General features: G+C 39.2%; 1 long non-coding RNA gene across 1 annotated transcript in view; it reads right to left on the bottom strand.

The window, feature by feature from the left end:
• LOC101681791 overlaps positions 1-25237 on the bottom strand; it is a 54407-nt gene extending 29170 nt beyond the window's left edge. Inside the window, exons 1-2 of the long non-coding RNA XR_199314.3 lie at positions 25053-25237; positions 23805-23898 (exon numbers count right to left, since the gene is read on the bottom strand). This is a non-coding gene — a long non-coding RNA (uncharacterized LOC101681791). The remainder of the gene's footprint in view (positions 1-23804; positions 23899-25052) is intronic.
• Positions 25238-26212: the final 975 nt, after the last annotated feature.

Raw genomic sequence — 26212 nt, 5'->3', positions numbered from 1 at the left:
AATAAATAAATAAATAACCAAAACCAAAAAAGTCCCAATTTTTTGAAAGTTGAATATTCATTTATGGCACATGTTGTCAACTGTTAGTGGTTATTGGTTAGCTAGTACAGTGTAACAAACCAACCCCACATTTAGTAGCTAAACACAACTTTGTTTTGTTTCATTTCGTTCATGAGGTCTCAGATGAACTGGGCAGTTCTAATCTCAGCTGGTTTCTCTCTGGTCTCTATAGTCAACAGTTGGTTTGTTGACATCTCTGCAGACCTGAGCCAGGCTCCCTCACACAGCTTGGCTATAGGATCGTTTAACATGGTCTTGGCTAAGACTACTGAGTTCTCATCCATGTTACATTTTTCAACCCAATAATCTGTCTTTTCATGGCAGTGGTAGGGGTGCAAGAGAAAGTGTGGGCATACACCCAGCTCCTTACAAACTAGCAGACTATTACTTCCACAACATTCCATTGACCAAGCAAATCACAAGGCTAGCCCAGATTCTAGGACAGATAAAGACTCCACTCATCAGTGAGAGCTGCTACACAGTCACATTACATAAAGAATGCATATAGGAAAAGTGAAGAATTAGAGCATTTTTGAAATCAGTCTACTACACTTACAAATCTGAATGTTCAATTAATGAAAACATCTAATTTTCCTAGAGTTCTAAATAACTAAAATTTTTACTTTATTCAGCTCATGAACACAAAACTAATTAAGCTTCACACTTCATTTAAAAATGTTGTACTTTCCCTAATGAAAAACTAAAACAACTTCATTGGATTCCTTTCAATTTAATAAACTACATATAATCTAAAGCTAAAACGGTACCATTTTGGTCATCTGTCAGTTATTCTTTCCAATACCATTGAATCCATTTTTTAAAAAATATATATTTTTTTAATTTTTAATTTTTTATAAACATATATTTTTATCCCCAGGGGTACAGGTCTGTGAATCTCCAGGTTTACACACTTCACATGAATCCATTTTTTAAAAAAGATTTATTTACTTTTGAGAGAGAGCACATAGAGGGAGGGGCAGAGAGAGAGGGAGAAAGAATCTTAAGCAGATTCCATATTGTGTGTGGAGGCTGACATGGGGATTGATTTCATGACCCTGAGATCATGACCTAAGCTGAAACCAAGAGTTGGATGTTTTAACAACTGCACCTCCCAGGCGCTCCTACCTTTGATTCCATTTAAACAAAAAGTATTTAAATGATTGTGTAAAAAAATTGAAATAGAAAAATAAAATAAAGAGGAAGCTAGTTTGTAACTTGGGATTCCCTAACATGTCTTTTTTTTTTTTTTTTGAAGGGGGTGATTTTATGAAGTTACACATGTACATAGATTAAAGAGTAAAATCGTTTTCCAATGTTTTTATCAAAAACAACAGTTCCCTGTATCCTTGCAGGTGCCGTGCCCATGCAACATACAGGTATTTCAAAACTTTTACAACTATTTTTTTTTTATTTAGACATCCATATTACTTAAAATTGCATGCTTATATTTATTGTCCCCTCTTAATTTACAGTCTTGGGCATTATATATTTTCTCCCCATTATAGAGAAGGATGACTTTGTATGACCTCTCCTGTATCTTCCCACTCCCTTATTCCCCACCGAATGAATGCACTTTTCCTTTTCTCCATCTTCTTAGGATAGTTATATCCCAATTTGTGTTAGAACAATATGTATCTATTGTACAAATACTATCCACAGCTTGCCCATGTGATATACTATAATTACATTTCCTTTCTTGTAATCTTTATGTTTCGTTTATAATTAATAATCATGTTTTATTTATTTCCTTAATCCTCCATGTATTTTTTCAACAAACCAACCAAAATAACCCAAATACTCCTTACATCACATATATCTCCTCTTTTTAATGTTCAGCTATATAGAAACACCTGTCTGCCCCAGCCGGTAGAGTATGTGATGCTTGATCTTTAGGTCTTGAGTTCAAGCTCCACATTGGATGTGGAGCCTACTTAAAAAATAGAATAGATATATAGGTAGATAGATAGATAGGTAAAAATTCAGATATAACCTTATCCAATAATTTCATTATCTCAAATAAATTTTTCCCAAAACCTTCTGGCAAACTTTCAAGGGGAGAATTGACCTGTGCCTGGTGAATCATGGTGCCAAGGTATAGAATTCTAGGCTGAAAATAAATATCTTTTGGAATTTTGAAGACATTTCTCTGTCGTCTATAGCTTTAAGGGTTAGCTATAGATTTTAGTATTAATTATGAAAAGTTCAAGACCATTCCTAAATTTTATTCTTTTACTGTGACTTTTTTTCTCATGTGGTACCTTCTGTTTGTCCCATGCATTTGACATATCTCCAGTGTCTTGGCATAGGAATGTTTTCATCCATTGTTCTTGGCACTTGCTGAGTTTATTTAACCTAGACATTTCCCCCTTCATTCTGGGGGATTTCTTGAATTACGTTTTTGTCCTCTCTGTTTTCCTGATATCTCTGTCTGAAATTCCTACTTCTTTTTGACTTTGAGATCTGGACTGGTACTCTAGCTTTCTTTTTATTTTTCTCTCTTACTTTACATCTTTGTCTTTATATTCTTCCTTTTGTGGAGATATTCCCAACTTTATTTTCCAATCTTTACCTGGAGTTTTTACATCTATTCTCATATTTGAATTTCAAAGGGCTCTTTTTAAATATCTGAGCATTTCTTTTAATAACATCTTGTTCTTTTGCCCATGAATACAACATCTTCCTCTGCAATTCTGAATATATTAATGTAAATGCTCTAAAATTCCTTCTGTTGGCATAATATCTTTCCTTCTAAATAGTTGTTTTCCTTGTTTTTCTTTAAGGTTTTATTTATTTGTTTTACAGGAAGAGATCATAAGTAGGCAGAGAGGCCGGCAGAGAGAGGGAAAGAAGCAGGCTCCCTGCTGAGAGGTGAGCCCAGATAGGATGCGGGGCTCTGGGGCTCAATCCCAGGACCCTGGGATCATGACCTGAGCTGAAGGCAGAGGCTTTAACCCACTGAGCCACCCAGGCACTCCTGTTTTCCTTGTTTCTTTTGGTCTTAATCTTTCATCTTAAGGCTTTCCTGAATGTCTGGCGATCCTTGGCTATCTGCTTATATATAAGCATAGGCCTCTGAAAAGCTGATGGGATGTTCTGAACTAGTGGATGGGCTTTGTCAACTCTGGGCTTTACCGTAGAAGCATCTAAGGGAGTTCTCTGGGGGAATCATTAATGTCAGAGTCTTTAGGTCTTTCCTCTTGGGTGGATAAGATTCCTCAGAAGAAGATTTCTAATATTCTGCCTGGAAAACATGGTCTTTGCTGCCAGCACTCTGGAAACTAAATGGGAAGAGAGGGCTGGGGGTTTCAGAGTTAAGTGTGCAAATACAGTACTATTCTTGAGCCTGGTAGGGTGACCAACTATCATGGTTTGCCCAGGACTAAGGACTTTCCTGGGATGTAGGGCTTTCAGTGGTTAAATCAGCATGGGACAGTTTATCACCTTGGATACTCTTTTTAAATTTTTTTTTTAAAGATTGTATTTATTTATTTGAGAGAGAGAGAGAACTGGAGAGAGAGAGATCAAGCATGAGTGGGGTCAGAGGGAGAGGGAGAAGAAGGCTCCCTGTTAAGGAGGGAACCCAATGCTGGACTTGACCCCAGGATCATGACCTGAGCTGAAGGCAGTCACTTAACCAACTGAGCCACCCAAGTGCCCCACCTTAGATATTCTTTAAAGGACCCTGCTCTGGCCTTTCTCTGTAGTGCCCTTCCCCAACGTTAGGCAGACCTGCCCCTCATTTCTAGACCATGCTTTAGAATTCCTGCCCAAATGACCTCAACCTTGCCTCCAAGGACTGTGTGAAACTCTTCTCTCAATCTATCCTCCTTATCATGAGCAATTTCATGTACCAGTATATGTTCTCCTGAAACCAAGTCATGGACAAGGAGTGGGAGTTTTGGGGGATTTGATAGAGCTTGAACAGAAGGTCTGGGTCTCTGCAGGTGCTCAGTGGAGGCCTTGACAATGAGGCAAGGGACCAGGATGGGAAGAGAAGGGAAAGTAGACCAGGAGCCATGCCCCCCATGGGCACTCTCTCTTTGGGCTCTCCAAATACCAGACAAAGGCCTGAACCTTGCTGCTTTCACTGTGCTATTTACCCTCCTTCCAACTGTGCTTAGAGCCCTCTAGTCCAGGGACCTCTCAGTTACCTGGTCCTATGACTCACCTTCTGGTATTTTACCAGGATTCCAAGGGACAACAGCCCAGCTACAGAGAGTAGACAACAGGATCTTAGAATCAAATCACCTTAAGAGACTTCCAACCAATTGCCCATCTTAGTCCCATCTTCATTCCTATTTCTGGAAGTACGCAACATGGATCATCAATTGGATTGCTTCTCATCTGACTCCTGCTCAGATTTCTAATGTAGCTTTCCTTAGTTTGCTAATTCAGTTCCTCTCGTTCATCCATTTTCCAGCTTCTAACATCCAAGTACTTGCTTCTCCTGTCCTTTGTAGGTCTTACTCTATTTTTTAAAAAATTGTTTTATTTTCATGGGAATAGGGCTTTAGAGAGAAAGAAAGCAAATATATATATTCAGTCACCCATTTTTGCTAGGAAGTTGAAATGTCAACACATTTCCAGCAAAGCAGTAAACAGGAAGAAAAAGAATAAGTTTGGGGTAAGGGTGTATGTGAGATATTAGGAGAGAAACAGTCAATTTCCATTTGCTCCACTAATGAAGCAATATCCTGAAATTACATGAGATAACATCAACCAGTTTGTTTGCCACTAAATGTTTTATATCAGGCAAACATGCAGCTGCTCTGGAATGGGCTGAGAAAGCAAAGGGAATTGGATTTCCTTCCAAGACATTATTTCCAAACTTGGCTGGGGATAAACTCTAGTGATTGTGCTACTTTATATATAGACGGAGGATAGAGGCAACTACAAGCTCTCAAATTAGGGGATACATAGGTTTTAAAAAAATTTTTTAGGAGATGAAATGTTTTGGGATGGTACCAAAAAACCAGACTGTAGGTTCCTTTCAGCCTCTGTTCCTAGCCATGTTACATTTCAGAGTAGTGAAGGCTGTTGTCACCATGTGTAAATCTCGAACCCTCATGGGTGTGGAAGGACAGGACACTCTGCTGGGGAGAATGCAGGCATTCTCTTCAGCCCATTTTGGGGGGCATTAAGGTAGGCCCTGGCCAGGTGAGCAATGGGTATTGTCATCAAGGCCAAGCCAAGCCCATGTTAGCTCAGAGAAAAGGCACTAATATTGACTTCATGCTTCATATGGACTCATCCAATGCGTGATTTCATTGAAAACTTATAGTAACCACATTCTCCATGCAAGGAAATGGAAGTCCAGAGAGGTTAAGGAATTTAGTCATGGCCCCATTAGCCAGCCAATGTGGGAACTGGAAATCCCATCCTATTTTGTTTAGTTTTTTAGACCATAATGGAAATAATCACAAATCTGCGCAGAGGCAAGCACTTCCTGTTACGGTTTCCCAAGCATCAAGGGAAAGAGCCATTGGACATAGCTTTTGTCTACCTAGATACAGGTGCCCTAGGCCTGCCCTTGGCAACTGCAGCAGCCTGTGTCTCTGGCAGATGCAGTCTTCTCTGCTGGGCAGTATACTCAGCTTCCCTCACATATAGGGCCCAGCTCCTCTTCAGATTCCAGATCTTCTGTCTGTGGATCATCAGGGGATTATTATTTTAGGGAGAATAAATTTACACCATTGAGTGTGCTGACATCTCCTGGCCCATGGCATTCTGCACTTTTATTTTTCTAAGTGTGGCATGGTGTGTTTGTTTCATATTAAGGAATTTAGCCGATTGAGATCAGATGGTGACATATAATAAGAATAGGAAATCTTTACCTTTTGGGGTTTAGGATTTATTTTTAATCATTTTAGACAACTTTTATCCAATCCTGTACACACAAACAACCCAAACTCACTGGGTGGGTTTTTTCTTTTTCATGAAAGGAGCATAGATATTATCTTAACTGCTGGAAGACAGTAAAATACTTGAGATAACAATGCCCATGGACATACCAACTGTCATAACAATAGCTATTCACTCAGGTCTTGAGAAGGGTGGAACAACCGTGTAAAGCTGGACTTCAGGTCTCCTGCAGCATAGCTCAAGGATTGCAGGATGAAGGACTTGTCCAGAGGAGAGGACAACTGTGAGCTGTTTGCAGCCAGCTTTTGCAACAGAGGGTAATGGGCGCACTGGTGCAGAGTGCAAGGGATCAGATCTTAATAGCACCCTCTTCTTCCCCCTTCAATGCACAGTTAGCAGCCTGAATCAGCTGCTGCTTTTTTCTTGTTTGTTTTTTTTTCCCCCTATCTTCTCCCATTGCCAAAGAATTGACTTCACTTCTGTTATTTGATTCTTTAAATTTTATAAATTAAAAGTTACTGGGTATGATTTTAAAAACAGGACAAAACACTCACATGGTCATCATCCATGCAGAATTAGCAATTGTTAATATTTAGTTACGTTTACTTTGAGAAACAAATAAAACATTACATAGTCCCTTTCCATCAGGAATCCCCTAGGTCCCATTACTTAACCCCTCCCCAAAGCTAACAATAGTCAATGGTGGGTTTCTTTCCACTCTACAAACAAAAACTAGTGTCTGTTTTGGCGCAGGTCATACTCTGATTTCTCTCCTTCATCCACCATTCTGTGTCCTACTGCTGTCTTCAAAATCTAACCAAAAGCCAGAAAATAATGGATTCTGGGCCAGGAAGTCCATAGGAATTATCAGCCCTTCCCCCAGGGCACACAGCAAGGGCAGAGAAGGAAGAAAATCAATTAGGTTGAAGCGGAAGGTAGGCAAATAGAGAAGAACATGCAAAAAGGAACCTATAGAATGTTTTCTGTGACATACTGGTAAGTCGCTCCAATGCCCTTTCCATACTGGCCTCGAGGACATAACTCTGGGAAAATAATCTTTCCTCTCCCCATCACCCACCCGCTCATCTTACTTGTGTTTATGAGACTCAGAGGGATGCCACTCACTCCTCCCCCATTTCAGTGGGGCACCTGGGTGGTTCAGTCAGTTAAGTGCCTTCCTTCAGCTTAGGTCATGATCTCAGGGTCCTGGGATCTAGTCTCACGTCAGGCTCTCTGTTCAGTGAGGACTCTGTCCTTCCTTTCATTCTCCCTCTGTGCTCTCCCAACTCTCTCTCTCACGCTCAAATAAATAAATAAAATCTATTAAAAAATAAATGAACGGAGTAACTTCATTCAAAATGTCAAATCCATATGATCCAACCTCACATCTGACTTCCTGCTTATATCCAACACAGTCATACCTTTGAACTCCTTAAGAGTTCTCCATCGCTCTTTCTTTAATGAAGAAAATCCCATTTTTGTCTTCTATTTAAGTTTGACACCCACAGTTTGGCTTCACTCATCATCCTCAGATATTTCTCCTATTATTTCTCAAAAAGAACCCTAGATTGTAGTCAGTTTGAAATATGTTCTTGTATGTTCTCCATCTTTCTGCCTATTCTTTTACCCACATCCACTTGTAAAACTTTTTACTTTTTAAGGGCCAAGTGAAATGTCACTTGGTCTGGTGGGCTTACTGTACTCAGTTTCATTATGCAAGAGTCTCCCTTCCCACTGCTATGGCCTTTCCCCTATCACTCTTGACCACAATCAAGGGTTGGGGGAAGGGTTAAGATGAACATACACTGGGGCGCCTGGGTGGCTCAGTTGGTTGGGCAGCTGCCTTCGGCTCAGGTCACGGTCCCGGAGTCCCGGGATCGAGTCCCGCATCAGGCCCCCAGCTCCATGGGGAGCCTGGTTCTCTCTCTGACCTTCTCGCCTCTCATGCTCTCTCTCTCAAATAAATAAATAAAATCTTAAAAAAAAAAAAAAAAAGATGAACATACACTGAGATTGTCTGGAAGCTCACATGTATTATCTCATTTATTCCTAGTCAACATTCCAATGGAATTATCTATCTTGATGAGGTCAGATAGCTCAGAGGGCACAGAGTTTATTGTATGTGGATTACATATCCTCTCACACTAGTGTGTAAAGATCTTGCATTCTTTGTTGAGGAACTGAAACTCAGGAAGGTAAGTAACTTTCTCAAGAACTCATAGCAAATAAGGCAGAGGCTAAATTCAAACTCAGGTCTGTGTCCTCGGGCTGTTTGCCATGGTCCCTCACAACAGGTCAGAAAAATAAAATTACTTGTTGTCCTCTCTGGCCCAAGAACAATGTTGGGTTTTGCCCGTAACATCGTTTAATCCTAACTAGAACCTCAGGAAAGAAGGAATATTAACGAGGAGGGGAAGCAGAGCACGCAGAAGAAGTCTGGAGTCTATCAAAGAGCTGCTGATGATTTTAGGTTAAGGTCCTTTTCTCCAGCCCTAAATTAACTTGATCTGTTGATTAAATCACTCTTTGAAGATGAAGTTACAGAGTTACAAAGAAAAATTTGTCTACTTTATAGTTCTTCTAAATGATGGTCTTGATAGCCTTTGTAATGTCAGGTCCTGGGAGAGAGGAAAAAGCGGGTATACTCTGGCTGCTGAAAAAAACAAGCTTCTCCCTTGTGGCCACTATCTTGCCAGCTAATTCTCCTTGAGTTTTTACCATTTAATCACTTGTCACAAATTATGAAATTTAAAAAGTGCTTCATATGATTTTTAATCCTGATTTCTACATTAAAATTCAATGACCCACTCAGACATATTCTGTGGGAAAACAAATACCCAGATTTTCTAGCCCCTTCACCTAATCTGACTCTCTCTCACACACACACACACACCCTGGCTCACACCCATGTTGGGGCTGACCTACATCTTTATTCCCATTAATTTTTTCATTGTGATACCTCAATCTTGCCTTCCACTCACATTTCACCTCTATGGTGGTCAAGCAAATATTCCGAGATCTACCTTCCTTATCTAGATAGACAACAAGGTTACATAATCTTAAAATAATATCTAAATTCATCGCTATTTCCCTTTACTTATAACTAATCTATTGCAAACTCCTATTTGATTATAGTATAATATCTCCTACTATTTTAACCAAAGTTCTACAAAGAAAAAGCACTTTTTTTCCATATGGTTCAACAAAAAGACTATTTATGGGGGAGTGGGCAGCATTAAAAGAACCAACAAGGAAGGCTGGAGCATGCAGAGATTGACAACAAGGAGAAGCTGCTATCATCCATAGGTTTCAAAGTTTGTGGAACATTGATGACGCTACTGATGGAGCCATGGAAGATGGGTAGCTCCTATAGTTATTGATGGACTCAGCCATTTCCAGAACTGAATAAATAAAGGCAACAGAGAATAGGGAAGGAATGCTCTGAGCTCTTTTCTCTCTGTGATCTCTGGCAGCTTCCTGCTGGTCAAATTCAGAAAAGCACCATATGACAAGAGAAGCAGCTAATGTAATCCAGAATGATCAGCCTCCTGAGACACAGAGCAGAGGGGAGGAGGCTGAGAGTAGATGGGGAATAAGAAAATAACCAACACACTAATCTTCCTAGTCCCATAGATCTCTACTATCAACAGTGGCTTCGTTCTGGTGATATCGTATCTCCCAATGTTTTCATCCATTCATTCAACATAGATTAAGTGACTGCATTGTTAAGTTATGAAAAATATAAACAAATTGAAAAATAAGAATAACTTTTCTCTTAAAAATATATGATTTAGACATGAGAGAAGACATATCTGGTTAAATATACATTAGAAACATTTTCTTGAATCTCTTATATTCTGTGGTGAAACTATATCATGAAATTTGTTTTCATAATTATCAGTATTATCTCCTGGTAATCTGTATCTAAACTTTACTGCAGATCACAATTTAGGGAGTTCACTGTAAAGTATGTTGGTCTTGGAAACCTTCCAATAGCAGGCAATGGAGCAGAAACTCAAGGGCAAATTTTTCAGGAACTGGGAATTCCATCCTAGCTTATATTCTTAAAACCTTATCATTATGTCGAGTTGGTATATCCCAGAAAGAAATTCTCCTAAGCTAGCTTAGCTCTCTACAGAAAACTGTCATTAATCTATGGTTTAATCCTTCAGGTTTAATTGAAGGTCAGTATGAGAAATAGTCATGTGAAACATGTTTTTGCTTATGCTACAAAACTACGTTTATAGATGACATCTATAATATTCTGTGACATTCCTCATATAAGAAGCCATATAAACTCCTAAAAGGTTCTCTGAAAATGAAGTCTCTAGTTTTCTATTTTTACCATAATTGCTAAAGCAACTTCAATATATCAGATTTCTAGAATGTTCCTACCTTAAAATTGTTCCTCCATTCTTTTCAAAATTTACTTATAATGACCCACTTTGTATCTCTGAAAAATGTCACCTCAAATTCTTTTTATAAAAAGTTGAATATAAATGAGGAATTAGAGTGAGTTTTAATCAAAATAAATCACAGGGATATAAAGTTTAGCACAGGGAATAAAGTCAATAATATTGGGGTTTTTCTTGTAGTTTCATTGAGATATAATTGATATGATCATTGTATAAGCTTAAAGGGTACAGTATAATGACTTGTCATCCATATATTGCAAAATGATTACCACAATAAGTTTAGTTAACATCACCTCATATAGTTTTTCTTCTGATAACAACTTTTACGGTTTAGTCTCAAAGCAATTTTTTAAAAGATTTTATTTAATTATTTGTCAGAGAGAGAGAGAGAGAGAGCACAAGTATGGGGAGCAACAGGCAGAGGGAGAATTAGGCTCCCTGATGAGCAAGGAGCCTGATGCAGGACTCGATCCCAGAACACTGGAATCATGACCTGAGCTGAAGTGACTTCAGTGATTAAGCCACCCAAGCATCACAGTCTCTAAGCAATATTTATATGTACCACACAGCAATGTTAACTATAGTCATTATGTTGTACATTACACTTCCAAAACCTATTTATCCTATAACTGGAAATCAAAAGGTAGAAACCTATAGTTATAAGGTGAGTCCTTTGAAGGGTTTTGATGAAAACATAAAATGGCTTCGTGTTCAATTGACCTAGAGTTGAAAGCTAGGTTCACCACTACCCAGCAGTAAAGTCTGCGGAAGTTTCTTAAGCTGCCTGATCCTCAATTTACTTATCTTGCAAGGGCTTAGGTATCCTTACTGATTGGTAGAAAGCAACATTAGAGAATATAGTCAATAATGTTGTAATAACATTACTGTAATAATGTGTTGTAGTAACGTGTATGGTGACAGATGGTAACTAGACTTTTAATGGCAGGCATTTTGTAATATATGCAAATGGTGAATCAATAGGCTGTACACCTAAGATTAATAAGATATTGCATGTCAACTATACTTTAATTAAAAAAGTATTATTATGATGAGGTAGTTAATTAAGCTAAATAGCAATGAAACAACTAAATAACCACATAAGACATAAAAATATGTGTGTATACTTATGGATTCATATGGATATATACACAAAGATATATGTGTTTGTGTATGTATGTATAAGTATGTATATATCTGCAATATGGTACATTATCACGAAGGGAAAAGTTTGCAGTGAATGATAAAGACAATTCATAAAATGAATCATAGGAGAAAAATCATAATGTGCTGAAGAGGGCAGTGAAGGCTTCATCCATTAGTTTATAAATTCCACAAACTTTTATTATACTGCTTCTATGTGCTAGGCACTGGCCTGTATGATTCAAAATTGCACTAGGCAATAGCTTTGTTCTCAAGGACTTTTTAGTCCAGTGGGACAGAATATGGTGGGCAGACAAGTACATTTGTTATATGAGTGTGTTATAAGAGGAACACTGGATGCTAATGAGAGTCTGAAGTTGACACTTGAAGCATGGGAAACATTTGGAAAGGCAGAAAGGCCATGCTATAGATCAGTTACCACCAAAACAAGGTGGGGAGAGATCAGGAGAATGAGAGGGTAGATTTGAAGTCAGCATGTGTGCATACTGGTATGTCTAGAAGAGAATGTTTACAGTAAGTCCTGAATAGGTATCTTACTCCAATTAAGAAGTCTATTCCTAGTGTTAATTTTATTTTTTTCTGAACTATTTTCTGTCACTTCCTTGGCAACTTTTACATAATCATTAAAAGGTAATTCTTAGTGCAAGATGGTGGTAGAGTGATTGCAAAATGACCACCCACAAAACCATACCCCTTGCAGTGTGAGCTTACAACTCCTCCCTGGGGGAGGGGGAAGCTCTTTCTTCCACCCTTGAATCTGGGCCTGATACGCTCATTTCTTTGGGCCAATACAGTTTAGGGGAAGTTATAGTCTACCAGGTCTGAGGCTCAAGAAAACTCATGTACTTTTTTCTCTCTTTTGGAACCCTGCTTTGCCCTGAGAACAAGTCCTGGCTCTGCCCTGGAGGATGAGAGGCCATGAGAAGAGTGATAAATCACCCCAGCCAAGATCCCCAGTGTGTCAAAGAGTACGGCAACAATCAATAAATTACCTCACAGACCAGCAGCTGACCAAGATGAATGAGGGAGCCCCACTGAGCCCAGCTCAAATCGGCAAAACCACCAGTTGACTTGAAGACCCATGAGAATTGATAAATGGCTGATGTTTTATGTCACTAAGTACTGAGGGATTTTGTTATGCAGCAATAGCTAACCAAATAATTTAGTGGAAAAAGGAAATCAAGGTATTATGGAAACAAAAGGGCAAATGGGAATAAATTGCCTTCATAAATTCAAAGAGACCTCTGTTCTCAGCTTGGTTGTTAACTGGTGCCTCTGAGCAATTTATGTGAGGTCTTTGGACTTCAGTTTTCATGTCTTTTGTTTAGATAAGATTATTTCTGATTAAGAATGGAAGAGTAAAAGCATTTTTATTTCACTTCTCTTGAAACACACCAGAAAAAGAATAATAAATAGAGAGAGAAACATCCCATCTATAAAGAGAAAAGACTACCCCGCAAAACTAATAACATGTCTATATAAAAGTTTACACATTGAGTTTATAGCATCACTATTCATAGCAGCCCCAAAGTGGAAACAACCCGAATGTCCATCAGAAAATGGACGGACGAAGAGCATGTGGTATATCCACACAATGAAGTATTATTTGGTAATAAAGATAAATTATTGATTCATGCTGCAGCATGAACAAACCATGAAAACAGGCAAAGTTAAAGAAACTATACATAGAAAATCACGTATTTAGGATTCCACTTCTATGAAATTTCTAAAATGAGCAAATCCATAGAGATAGTTGAATAGAGGTTTTCAGGGATTTGGGGGAGGAGATCTAATAGGGTGACTGCTAACAGATACAAAGTTTCTTTGGGGGGCTATATAATGTTTTGGAATTAGATAGTGGTGATGGTGACATAATATCTTTAAAATAGCAAAAAAAGCCACCCCCAAACCCAGCCCTACTGAGTTTTATACTTCAAAACGGTGAATTTTATGATATGTGAATTATATACCTAGTTTTTAAAATGTAAAAATAAATAAATAAATAAATAAATAAATAAATAAATAAAGCAGTTTGCCTAGCTAGCTCAGTCAGAAGAGCATGCAACTCCGGTCCTTCAGGTTGTAAATTCGAGCCCCATGTTTGGTGTAGAGATACTTAAAATAAGTAAACACACAAACACGCTTTAAGAAAATGTAAAATTAAAGAAGAGAACAATGGAGCTAAAACCTCAAATCATAGTCTAAGAAATACAGTGCCCCAAACTATCCAAATCAGCACTAAAATGACAATGCATTACCACAGTCGTGATACTACATGCAAGAATTCTGCTTGCAATGCTAAAGGAGGAGAATGGGAGTTTTCAATGAGAAATTAGATTTCAGGAATTTAGTTGTGGGACACACTTGTAAGGCCCAAGGACAAATATATTTCTTGAGAGGATGCTCGAAGAACAGATCTTAGGAGAACTGTAACTGTCCCAGAGCACTTCTTCCTTCCCTGCTACAGTATTATCCATCATCTAGCCATCTCTAATCAAAATGAGAGTTAGGAACCAGCTTGAGATCTGTTTGCAGAGTTTAGCTAAGTTATTCCAGATCATTGTTACCTCAGCATCCATCCTGTTTGGTAAGGTGGCCTGCAGCTACCTTAATGGACACTAGCCCTTGCATGCAGGCACATGCCTTAGATAGCAGCGCTCAGAATTATTATAAGCAAATGCAAGTTTCTGATGTGATTTCCCCAAGTTCTCATGATGAACAGTCTGCCTTGCCCCCCAGGTCCTGTATGCCTCATGTGTTGCTTAGATAAAACCCTGCTCTTTGTGTTTGAATTAACCAATACAGCCTTAGCCTGGAAACATTAAATCACTCCAACCACAGATCCTAATAAAGGCATGTGCCCCAAGTCCTTCCTTGTTGTTTGTTTGCACCCTCCCTTGACCTCACCACCCGAGTCTCCTGGAAGTATGTTGTGCTCTTCCTCCAGGACCTCTGAGTAACAAACTTCTCTATTTCAATTTCTCTTGTGGCCTCTTGTTGAGCAGCTTATCACCGGCACCCTGTGCTCTACTTAAGAAATGTTAATTTAACAAAGTGTGACAGCTCTTTGTAGATATTACCAAATAAAGATGAGGGAATGAAAGAATTTAAGTAAAAAAGTAGGTGAGAAAAATATTCCACAAGAGGACTCTTAGGGAGAGATATTGTTCTCCATATATTTTTTAAAAGATTTTATTTATTTATTTGACAGACAGAGATCGCAAGTAGGCAAAAAGGCAGGCAGAAAGAGAGAAGAGGAAGCAGGTTCCTTGCTGAGCAGAGAGCCTGATGTGGGGCTCAATCCCAGGACCCTGGGGTCATGACCTGAGCCAGAGGCAGAGGCTTTAACCTACTGAGCCACCCAGGCACCCCTCATTCTCCATATTTTAAAAATAAATGGCTGGAGGGAGCAAGATGGTGGAGGAGTAGGGACCCAAGTTTCATTGGGTCCCAGGAATTCAGCTAGATAGTTAACAACCCATCCTGAACACCTACAAACTCAACAGGAGATCCAAGGAAGACTAGTAGCAATTCTATGGACAGAAAAGCAAATACTTACTGGAAGGTAGGACGTGCAGAGAAGTGAATCCGAAGTCATATACTAGAAGAGTGACTGTGGAGATAGGGAGACTCCATCAGCTGGCCACTAGCAAGTGAGAGAACAGCAGAGCACAAAACCAGAACTTCTAGAAGTCTGCTCCGTGGAGGGATGTCGCTCCAGTGGCTAAGCAGAGGGTGGAATGCTCACTCAGTCAGTGTAGTTTCAGGACTCTCAGGGTCACAGAAAGACTGGGGGTGTCTCAGTGTGGCAAAGTTTTCAGGTATCAGAGTGGGGAAGCAAGTGGCAAAGATGGAGCTGAGGAGTGGGCTGTCAGCTCAGTGTTACCTTAAACCAGGATCCATGGCAAAGTCGGACCACTTATCTTTGAGCAGGGACCCCACAAGTGGCAGATCCAGGGAGACTTACTTTCCTCCACTGGGGAGTGGCATGAGAGTGGTGCAGGAATCTGCTGGGTTTGAAGACTCCAGGCGGGACCGTGCACCAGAGATAGAAACACTCGGTCACAGGCCATGTGAGCTCAGAGCACAGCCAGAGACCAGGGAGAGGGGAGTGATTGGCGTTTTTCTGTGAGGGCACACTGAGGAGTGGGGCCCGGAGCTCTTGGCTCCTCCGGCTGGAGACTAGGGAGCCGCCATATTCACTCTCAGCCTCTAAAACTCTACGGAAAGTGTTCAGGGAATAAAAGCTCCCAAGAGCGAACCTGAGCAGATTAGTTAACCTTGCCCCTGGCAAGGGCGGTGCAATTCTGCCTCAGGCAAAGACACTTGAGAATCACTGCAACAGGTCCCTCCCCAAGAAGATCAGCAAGAACATCCAGCCAATACCAAGTTCACTGATCAATGAGAACTACACAACACCAGTGCTAGGGGAATACAGTGCATAGAATTCATGGTTCCCACCCCACCATGATTCTTTAATCTTTCAAACTTAAAGTTTTTAAATGTTTGTTATTTTTTATTTTTAGATTTATTTTGAATTTTTCCTCTTCCCTATTTTTAACTAACATCTTATCAATATCTTTAAAAAATCTTTTTTAAGGGGTGCCTGTGTGGCTCAGTCATTAGGCTCAGGTCCTGGTCCCAGGGTCCTGGGATCAAGTCTCTCACTGGGCTTCCTGCTCCAAGGGGGCTTGCTTCTCCCTCTCCCACTTCCCCTGCTTGTGCTCTCTCTCTCACTGTATCTCTATCAAATAAATAAATAAGCTCTTCTTAAAAATATTTTTTAATTTTCATTTTATAGTCATATTCTATCCCTTCATTGTATTTAACCTTTTTTGTTTACATATAAGTTTTTTATTCTTTAAAATTTTGGGATACAGTTTCTTCTAACAGACCAAAATATGCCCTAAATCTAGTGTGTGCTTTTGTTTTAGCTAGAGAGCCTGATCACATTCTCTCCTTTTCTTTTCTTTTTAAAAAATTTTTTCTTTCTTTTTTCAACCATCTTTTTAATTAGTTCTTTTTAAAAAAATCTTTTTAGAATTTTCATCTTATAGTCATACTCTATCCCTTCATTGTGTTTATCCTTATTTTTGTATGTATAGAAGTTTTTTTTCTTTAAAATTTTGGGAAGCAGTTTCCTCTAACAGACAAAAATACACCCAAAATCAAGTGTGTGGCTCTGTCCTACTCACCAGCTTTTTTTTTTTTTTTCTTCTCCCTCCAGTTTTGGGTCTCTTCTAATTTAGTTAGTACACACTTTTCTGGGGTCATTGTTACCCTTTTAGCATTTAGTTCTCTCATTCATCTATTCTTCTCTGGACAAAATGACAAGGCAGAGAAACTCACCTCAAAAAAAAAAAAAAAAAAAAAAAAAAGAAAAGAAAAAGAAAAAGAACAAAAGGCAGTACTGATGACTAGGGACCTAATCAATATGGACATTAATAAGATGTCAGAACTAGAGTTCAGAATGAAGATTATAAAGATGGTAGTTGAGCTTGAAAAAAGCACAGAAGATACTAGAGAATCCCTTTCTAGAGAAATAAAAGAACTAAAATCTAACCAAGTTGAAATTTTAAAAAGCTATTAATGAGGTGCAATAAAAAATGGAAGCCCTTGCTTCTAGGATAAATGAATTAGTGATATAGAAAACCAAATGATGGAGAATAAAGAAGTTGAGAAAAGAGAGATAAACAACTACTGGACCATGAGGGGAGAATTCAAGAGATAAGTGATACCATAAGATGAGACAATATTAGAATAATTGGGATCCCAGAAGAAGAAGGAAGAGAGAGAGGGCCAGAAGGTATATTGGAGCAAATTATAGCAGAGAGCTTCCCTAATTTGGGGAAAGAAACAGGCATTAAAATCCAGAGAACTCCCCCTCAAAATCAATAAAATGGGGTCCACACCCCATCATCTAATAATGAAATTTAGAAGTCTCAGAGACAAAGAGAAAAATCCTGAAAGCAGCTTGGGACAAGAGGTCTGTAACATACAATGGTAGGGATATTAGATTGGCAGCAGACCTATCCACAGAGACCTGGCAGGCCAGAAAGGACTGGCATGATATATTCAGAGAACTAAATGAGAAAAACAGAAGAAAAGTATATCCAGCTAGGCTGTCATTGAAAATAGAAGGAGAAATAAAAAGCTTCCAGGACAAAGAAACACTAAAAGAATTTCTAAACACCAAACCAGCCCTATAGGAAATACTGAAAGGGATCTCTAAGAGAGAGTAAGTAAAGAGAGAGCCTGAAAGTAACAGAGAAGAAAGGCTGAGACAATATACAGTAACAGTCACTGTACAGACAATACAATGAATGGCACTAAATTAATATCTTTCAGTAGTTACTCTGAATGTAAATTGGCTAAATTCCCCAATCAAAAGACAAAGGGTATCAGAATGAATGAAAAAAATAAGACCCACTGATATGCTGTCTGCAAGAAACTCATTTCAGAACCAAAGACACCTCCAGATTTAAAGTGAGGGGGTGGAAAACAATTTACCATGCTAATGGACATCCAAAGAAAGCTGGGGTGGTAACCCTTATATCAGATAAATTAGATTTTAAACCAAAGACTATAAAAGAGATGAAGGACACTATATCATACTTAAAGGGTCTATCCAACAAGAAGATCTAACAATTTTAAATTTCTATGCCCTGAACATGAGAGCAGCCACTTGTATAACCCAATTAATAACAAAATCAAAGAAATACATCAATATCCAATGGAATAAAGACAGTATCTTCAACAAATGGTGTTGGGATAATTGGACAGCCACATGCAGAAGAATGAAACTGGACCATTTCCTTACACCACAAACAAAAATGGACTCCAAATGGATGAAAGGCCTCAATATGAGAAAGGAATCCATCAAAATTCTTGAGGAGAACACAGGGAGCAACTTCTTTGACCTCAGCTGCAGCAACTTCTTCCTAGAAACATCGCCAAAGGCAAGGGAAGCATGGCAAAAATGAACTATTGGGACTTCATCAAGATCAAAAGCTTTTGCACAGCAAAGAAAACAGTCAACAAAACCAAAAGATAACTGACAAAATGGGAAAAGATATTTGCAACTGATATATCAGATAAAGGTCTAATATCCAAAATCTATAATGAACTCATCAGCCTCAACACCCAAAGAACAAATAATCCAATCAAGAAATGGGCAGAAGACATGAACAGATATTTCTCCAAAGAAGACAAATGGCCAACGGACACATGAAAAAGTTTTCATTCAACATCACCCGACATCAGGCAAATACATATCAAAACCACAGTGAGATACCACCTCACACCAGTCAGAATGGCTAAAATTAACAAGACAGGAAATGACAGGTGTTGGTGAGGATGTGGAAAAAAGGGAACCCTCCAGGGCACCTGAGTGGCTCAGTGGGTTAAGCCTCTGCCTTTGGCTCAGGTCACGATCTCAGGGTCCTGGGATTGAGCCCTGCATCAGGATATCTGCTCAGCAGGGAGCCAGCTTCCCCCCCACCCCACCCCCCGCCTATCTCTCTGCCTACTTGTGATCTCTCTCTCTGTCAAATAAATAGAATCATTAAAAAAGGTGGGGAGACCCTCCTAGACTATTGGTGGGAATGCAAGTTGGTGCAGCCACTCTGGAAAACAGTATGGAGGTTCCTCAAAAAGTTGAAAATAGAGCTATCCTATGACCCAGCAATTGCACTACTAGGTATTTACCCTAAAGATACAAATGTAGTGATCCAAAGGGGCATGTGTACTCCAATGTTTATAGCACCAATGTCCACAATAGACAAACTATAGAAAGAACCTAAATGTCCATCAACAGATGAATGGATAAAGAAGATGTGGTACACACACACACACACACACACACACACACTGGAATATTACACAGCCATCAAAAAGTGAAATCTTGCCATTTGCAATGATGTGGACTGAACTAGAGGGTATTATGCTAAGCAAAATAAGTCAATCAGTGAAAGACAAGTATCATATAACCTCACTAATATGAGGAATTTGAGAAACAAGACATAGGATCATAGAGGAAGAATGGAAAAATGAAACAAGATGAAACCAGAGAGGCAGACAAACTATAAGAGATTCTTAATCTCAGGAAACAAACTGAGGGTTGCTGGAGCAGAAGAGGGTAAAAGGGATAGGGTGACTGGAGATGGACATTGGGGAGGGTATGTGCTATGGTGAGTGCTGTGAATTGTGTAAGACTGATGAATCACAGACCTGTACCTCTGAAACAAACAATACATTATGTTAATTAAAAAAATGATATGCACCATGACAATTCAAAAAAGAAAGAAAGAAAAGAAAAAGGAAAAACAGCCTGGGATCAAATGAAATGTACACAAGTCTAAGAATATTGCAAGACAAGAGAAGGAGATGAAAAATTAATTGACTGTGTCTAAGGAAAAAATGGAATGGAAATATAAAAGTGTTATTGAAACAAAGGACATATTAGTAGTAACAAATGTTGAAACATCACTACTAAAAATGTGACTGGGATCATGATGGTCAAGTTTGAGAATATCATACAAAACAAAATGAAAAAGAACAAAGAAAATTATTGTAGGGTAGTTGATAGATATGGAAGACATACAAAGGAGATGAAGTAATGGTTGATGCTGTATTAGTTTCCTATGGCCGCTGTAACAAATTATCCCAATCTTAGCATTTTAAAACAAACAAACTTATTATCTTACAGTTCTGGAGGTCAGATGTCACTGATCTAAAATCAAGGTGTCTGTAGGGCTGCATTCCTTCTGGAGGCTCTACAGGAGAATCATTGCCTTGCCTTTTCCAGCTTTTAGAGAATGCCTGAATTACTTGGTTTGTGGTCCCTTCTTTAATTTTCAAAGCCAGCAGTGTAACAGCTTCAGGTTTCTGACTGAGTTTCCGTCCTTTCACATTCTTCTCTGATTTTTGAAGGACTCTTGTGGTTAAATCAGACTCACTTGGATAATCTAGGATAATCTCATGATCCCAAAATCCTTAGTTGCATTTACTAAGGTCCTTTTCTATGTGAAGTAACAGGTTCCAGGGATTAAGGTGTGGGCATCTTTTGGAGGAAGGGGTGGGGAGCATTACTCTGCCTACTATAGAAACCAACATATATCCTGGTGAAATTTCAGAAGTTTAAGGGTAAAAAAAAATACATGGGAATCACAGGCAGGAAAGATAAGTGACATACAAAAGAAAAGTTAGTTTACCTCATAGTTTTCTCTGGAAATAACAAAAAAAGACTAAGGCAATATTTATAAACTGCTGAGAAGAAAAATTGGGACTCAAGAATTTTATACCCCCCTAAACTGTCCTTAACATTTCAAGTAAACAAGCCATCCTGCCTATGAATTCTATGTACCAGAAGGAAATTCCTGAGGATCAAGTCCAGTCATTTCAGAGTTGAACTGAAAAGTTAAATAAAATGACCGATGGTGGATTTGAATGCATTTAAATATAAAACTAAGACCCAAAGGGTGCACTGTGGAACACACTTTGAGAATCCTACCCAAAAGCCCTTTACCCAGATGTCCCAGAAGAGCCAAGGTGCCCATTTCCCAGTTGTTGTGAATATTAGACACTAATGAACACATGGTTATCAGCCACTCTTTCTCCAGAGAATTGCCTTCAACTCTTATACAATATTTTGTGCCAGGGAAGTTATGTCTACCCCTATGCAACTGGGGACAAACTTAGAGCCAATGACTGACCAATCCAGGGATACACACTTGTGATGTGGCTTCTACTCCAGAGCTTAGCCATGGCATAGGAGTGAGACTAGCCTTTACTTAAGGTCACATTCTTGCTACCCTGCTGCATCCCCTGTGTTACAGGATTTTCTTAGAGAGAATGGATCCCCTTCCCAGCCTCTGCTTTGGGCTTGATGTAGATGCACTATGGTTTGATAGTCCTTGTACTCATTCTTCTTCTCTTCCTTTGTTTTTCAAATGTATCCATTCGTTATTGTGGGCAAGCCATTTGCTTTCATGGGGTCAAACATCAGGAAGCTGTGGTGACACTGGGCACTCACTTTATTTCTTCAGAAGTCAATCTTGGTCAGGGGAATCTTTACACCCAGCTTTAAAACAAACTTGTAGATTTGGTCAGGTCAATCAAGTTCACAACTCAGCAAAAATAGGTATAAAAGAGAATTTCCATGCTTTCTGCAAGCAGGATCTTTGCCCTGTTGAGTGATCTCTTGATAAGGCTTTTCCTAAGATTCTTTGCGTCCATGCACCTAGGATACTCTCCAGCTCCATTTAAACAGGAAGTTAATATGAACTCATAACTGTTTATGTCTGTTCTTACAAGCAGAAACAATATTTGGGGTTGAGGACATAAAACTGAATTGGGTTAATTAGCTAGTGTTATTAATCAGTTCACTTTATGTACCTCCCAGGATGACTCATTGATTCACACTATACTGACTGCAACAGAAGAACTAAAGAATCTGTTACTTAACGGTACTTCTACAATTTAGAATTTCAAAAGAGTTTACGAGCTAAGAAATGGCTTATCTTAAAATGTCTTTTTAATAGCCATGAGCTATTGAACTAACCCCAAAACTGCTGTATAACAAAGCCACTCAGTAGAAAACAAGAGGTGGGTGATATTAGGGAAACCATAAGCTGCATTCTCTGTACCTGTCAGGGCAGTAGTTAGCAAATCTTCAGGACAGCAAGCGAGCAAATGGAATAGGCCAATAGGTGGTGCTATTGCTATGTGGAATGCCGGAGAAAGACAAAAGGAGGAACATGCTGCAGGAAAATATTTGCCAGAAAAAACCACAGGACAAGAACACACACCAAGCCTCTGAATTCTTCAAGAAGTACATTATCGTTTCCTCATAATTCCTGTCTGAGCTTGAACCATCACCTTATCATTAATTTATTGACTTGAATTGTTCAATTTTTGTGTCCCAGGCTAATGCCATAGCCACCATGTCCATTTCATACACGTTTTAAGGAAGGATGTCTATTTCAATAGACCTCTGATATTTCTCCCCTGACTTGAAAAGATTTCTTAAGCCAAGTGCAGAAGTAAATATACACTGTGACAGAGGTCTTTAAAAATGGAGGACAGTGGAAAGCTCCAGGTGTGTTGGGGAAGGAGAGGGCATCTGATTTCTACAACATTCCATAGAATGATTCCATAGTAATTTGAAGTGGCCAGGAATTCAGATGAAATAATTCTTTAACTTCCTATACTAAAATGACAGACAAGTTTCAATAAAGTTCTGTAAAATTTGAAATAGTTCTCACAAGGAGCATTAGCTGTGGAAAGGGAAAGAGGACAATATAGGTAGTTAATAAATCGTGAAGAATCTTTCAAGCATTGTTTTATGCAAGGAGAATGGATTTTTTTCCTTGTTCCTTTGTGATGGGATTCATCATCCTCGTGTTAGTTTTTGGAACTAAGTCTTCATGGTTTGAAAAGAGACCCAGGTGCAGAAAGGAAGTCACCTTGGGATAAAAATTGGATGCAATTAATCAACCAAATTGTGGAGATTTTACCACATTTGGCATGCATTTTAAGACTGATTTGTGGAGACAAATTATTTTTGACTCCAATGGTCTCCCTAGAAGGTATTGGTCTCATCAAATGAATCTAGTAAGCATCCTAAATTATCGCTACCCTTCAAAGAATCACAATCAAAGAAAAATAAGTCATGTTGTAGAGCAAGGTAAAAAAATAAGAAACAACAAAAATGATGCTTCATAAATTTCATGAAGTTCTTTCTTAGGCAACTCATTGTCTTGCAACCTTTAGAGATAGGCAAAATAGCTAATGATGTTAGCTTACATTAACTGAATAGTTACAGAACTATTTCAGCATTTTACCTCTTTAACTCATATAATCCTGCAATGGCCACATGAGGTAGGTCATATTATTGTCCTCCTTTCCTAACAGAAGACATTGAAGTACAGCAAAGTTTAAGTAGCTCCCCAAAGGTATACAACTAGTAATCAGCATCGCTGTAATTAAAACCCAGACAGGTTGACCTGTGCAATCATTCAATCATTATTTTTAAAGACAAAAAGAGCATTGAAGTTTATATTATTAAATGTGGTATTGAATTTAGAGCTAAAGTCTTAATGATTTATGGCCTGATGGCCTTCTCTGAATTGCATTCCATTTTGATTTGGACAACCCCAAATGTGTCAAAAATTCCGTCCCCCTTGAATATAAATACTTACTGGACTGTACCAGTCTAGCTGGTCTACCACAGATACGTCTTTGCACATGACCAATACATTGAGTTATTCTGCTCTCCCAGGAACCTCCCCAGATATTAGCTCCCACCTGAGAATTTTACTGTGGCTGGCTTCAATGTTGCTGTCAGCAGATAAGTGCTATGAGATCTCTAGACTTTAAAGAGTCCAGACTTGCCTCCATTCTGTCAAGAAAATGGGAGAGTATGAGATCAACTTTGGGTACAGGCATCTTGCATTTCTAAAAGCAACATTCCCAATCTCCAATATTTTCCAAAGGACAAATAAAAAGGATAGATCAGCAGTGCAGAAATCCAAATCTCAAGAAATAAGACAGCGCTCTTATTGGCCAAAGGTTTGCTGACCTTTTTCGATTTATTCATGCTTGGAAGGTTCTTACAGTTTCTTTAAAGGAGACTGATTTTTTAAAAAAATTTTATTTATTTATTTGACAGAGATCACAAGTGGGCAGAGAGGCAGGCAGGGAGAGAGTGGGTGGGAAGCAGGCTCCCCGCAGAGCAGAGAGCCTGATACGGGGCTCGATCGAAAGACCCTAAGATCATGACCCGAGCTGAAGGCAGAGGCTTAACCCACTGAGCCCCTAGGTTACTCATTTTTTACCAGTCAGTTTGGACTGAGTTATGCTACAGTAACAATAGATACCTTCTACCCTCAGACCTTAGTATCTTACAACAGCAGAATTTTCTTCTTGCTCATTTTATATGGCAATTGTAGGTTGGCTTTGGCTCTTCCATCCGGAGCCCACTCAGGCGGCATAAGCAGCCTCCATTTGGGACCCGCCAGCCCCCTGGCTCTGGAAAAAGAATGTTGGTGACATCCCACAACAGCTCCTAGAGTTTTTGCTCCCAACTCACATCTAGCATTTCTGACCACATTTCATTGGCCAAAGCAAGTCGCACAGCCAAGCCTAATGTCGTGGACCTGGAAGGTTTAATCCCTTCGTAGGGAGAAAGAGTTACCTGATATTGGGAACAACAATACAATCCTCAGATGTACTGAATTATATTGTATAGGTTTAGGGAGGCACCAATCTGAATAAATTAACAGAGTAAAAATGCAAGCATGCTCCAGCAGCTTCAAGTTAATGTCATAAAAGAAATATTAAAGAAGCCCCAGCATTGAAGTTCCTCTCAACCTTTCCCTGCAGTAGTCATGTCAAGCTGTGACAGCTGACTGCAGAGAGCAAGCGGCAGAGCTCAGGGGGCTTCTGAGCCCAAAGTGCAATCACTCCTCCAGCACCGGCTACCCAGCGTGGGCCAGGTCACACAGCTTCTTATCTTGTTACATTGGCAAAACCCAGCCTTCGCTTTTAACTTACGGCATTGCAATTCTTTTCAAGTACATTGCCAGGACTTTATAAAGATTGATGGAGTGCTGGGAAGTCATTGGGTTGAAAGTCCAGATGTACATAAATCACGTCACAGCGTCATTTAATTCAGAATGTTTCTGCCCAAGTCATTATGGGAAGGAAGCGGAGCGATTTATAGCGAGTCTTTGGGGATTTGATGATCTGAAAGGCAAGAGATAGTCAATGTATAATTTTGCTTCAGGAGTCACTGCAGTTGTTTTAAATCGACTGCGACCCTGCTTGCTGCTGATTTAAAATCTATTTTAAATTATTGGAAATATATTTAGGGGACAGTTTAGGACGAAGTGTTGAGTGTGATATTTGGTGGTCCAAACTAAAGTCTCATTTGCACAAATAAAGAAACCTATCCATCAATAAAAATTATGTCAGCAAACCTCTTTTTATTTTAAATCACTGTTCTCCATCTTAACTTGTCCTAGATCTGCTGATTTTTACATAAATTTACTTTAGGATAAGAACCTAAGATCTTCATGTTGGATGAGAGAATTTCCCATATCCTTCTAGTCTTGAGTCTACATTTAAAATCATCCCAGTTGTCACACTGAAGGACATGAAAGGCTACAATCCCAATTTATGTCCTCAGGGTCTCACGCTAGTCACAACAACTTGCATTTTAAGCCTGCAAAGTAGGTGGGGTTTGCCACTGTTTGCCAGAGCCCATTTCTGTTCTTCCTTTGTTCAAATCTGTTGATGTTTTCTAATGCCTCATTTTCCCTTTTGCCCTTTTCCTATCGAAACCTATTCTTTAGAATAAATTATTTTTATTAAAAATTTTCCAGCAGATATCCATACCTCACTGATAAGAAATTACATCTGTTTGCATAGGCTGCAGCATACAGCTATCAATAAAAAACCGAACATTTTAGCCCAAGGAATGATGTTCGAATGGGAAATTAAAGACAATTAAAAGTGAAAGTGGGGTACATTTCTCTCTTTTGTAAAAATTAGTGGTGGGCGCCTGGGTGGCTCAGTGGGTTAAGCCACTGCCTTCGGCTCAGGTCATGATCTCAGGGTCCTGGGATCGAGGCCCGCATCGGGCTCTCTGCTCAGCAGGGAGCCTGCTTCCTCCTCTCTCTCTCTGCCTGCCTCTCTGCTTACTTGTGATCTCT

This window comes from Mustela putorius, unplaced genomic scaffold (assembly GCF_011764305.1).
Source record: "Mustela putorius furo isolate JIRA1106 unplaced genomic scaffold, ASM1176430v1.1 tig00000874_pilon_pilon_pilon, whole genome shotgun sequence".
NCBI lineage: Eukaryota > Metazoa > Chordata > Mammalia > Carnivora > Mustelidae > Mustela > Mustela putorius.
Note: the sequence above shows the minus strand (reverse complement) of the source record. Positions and strands in the feature narration are given on the sequence as shown.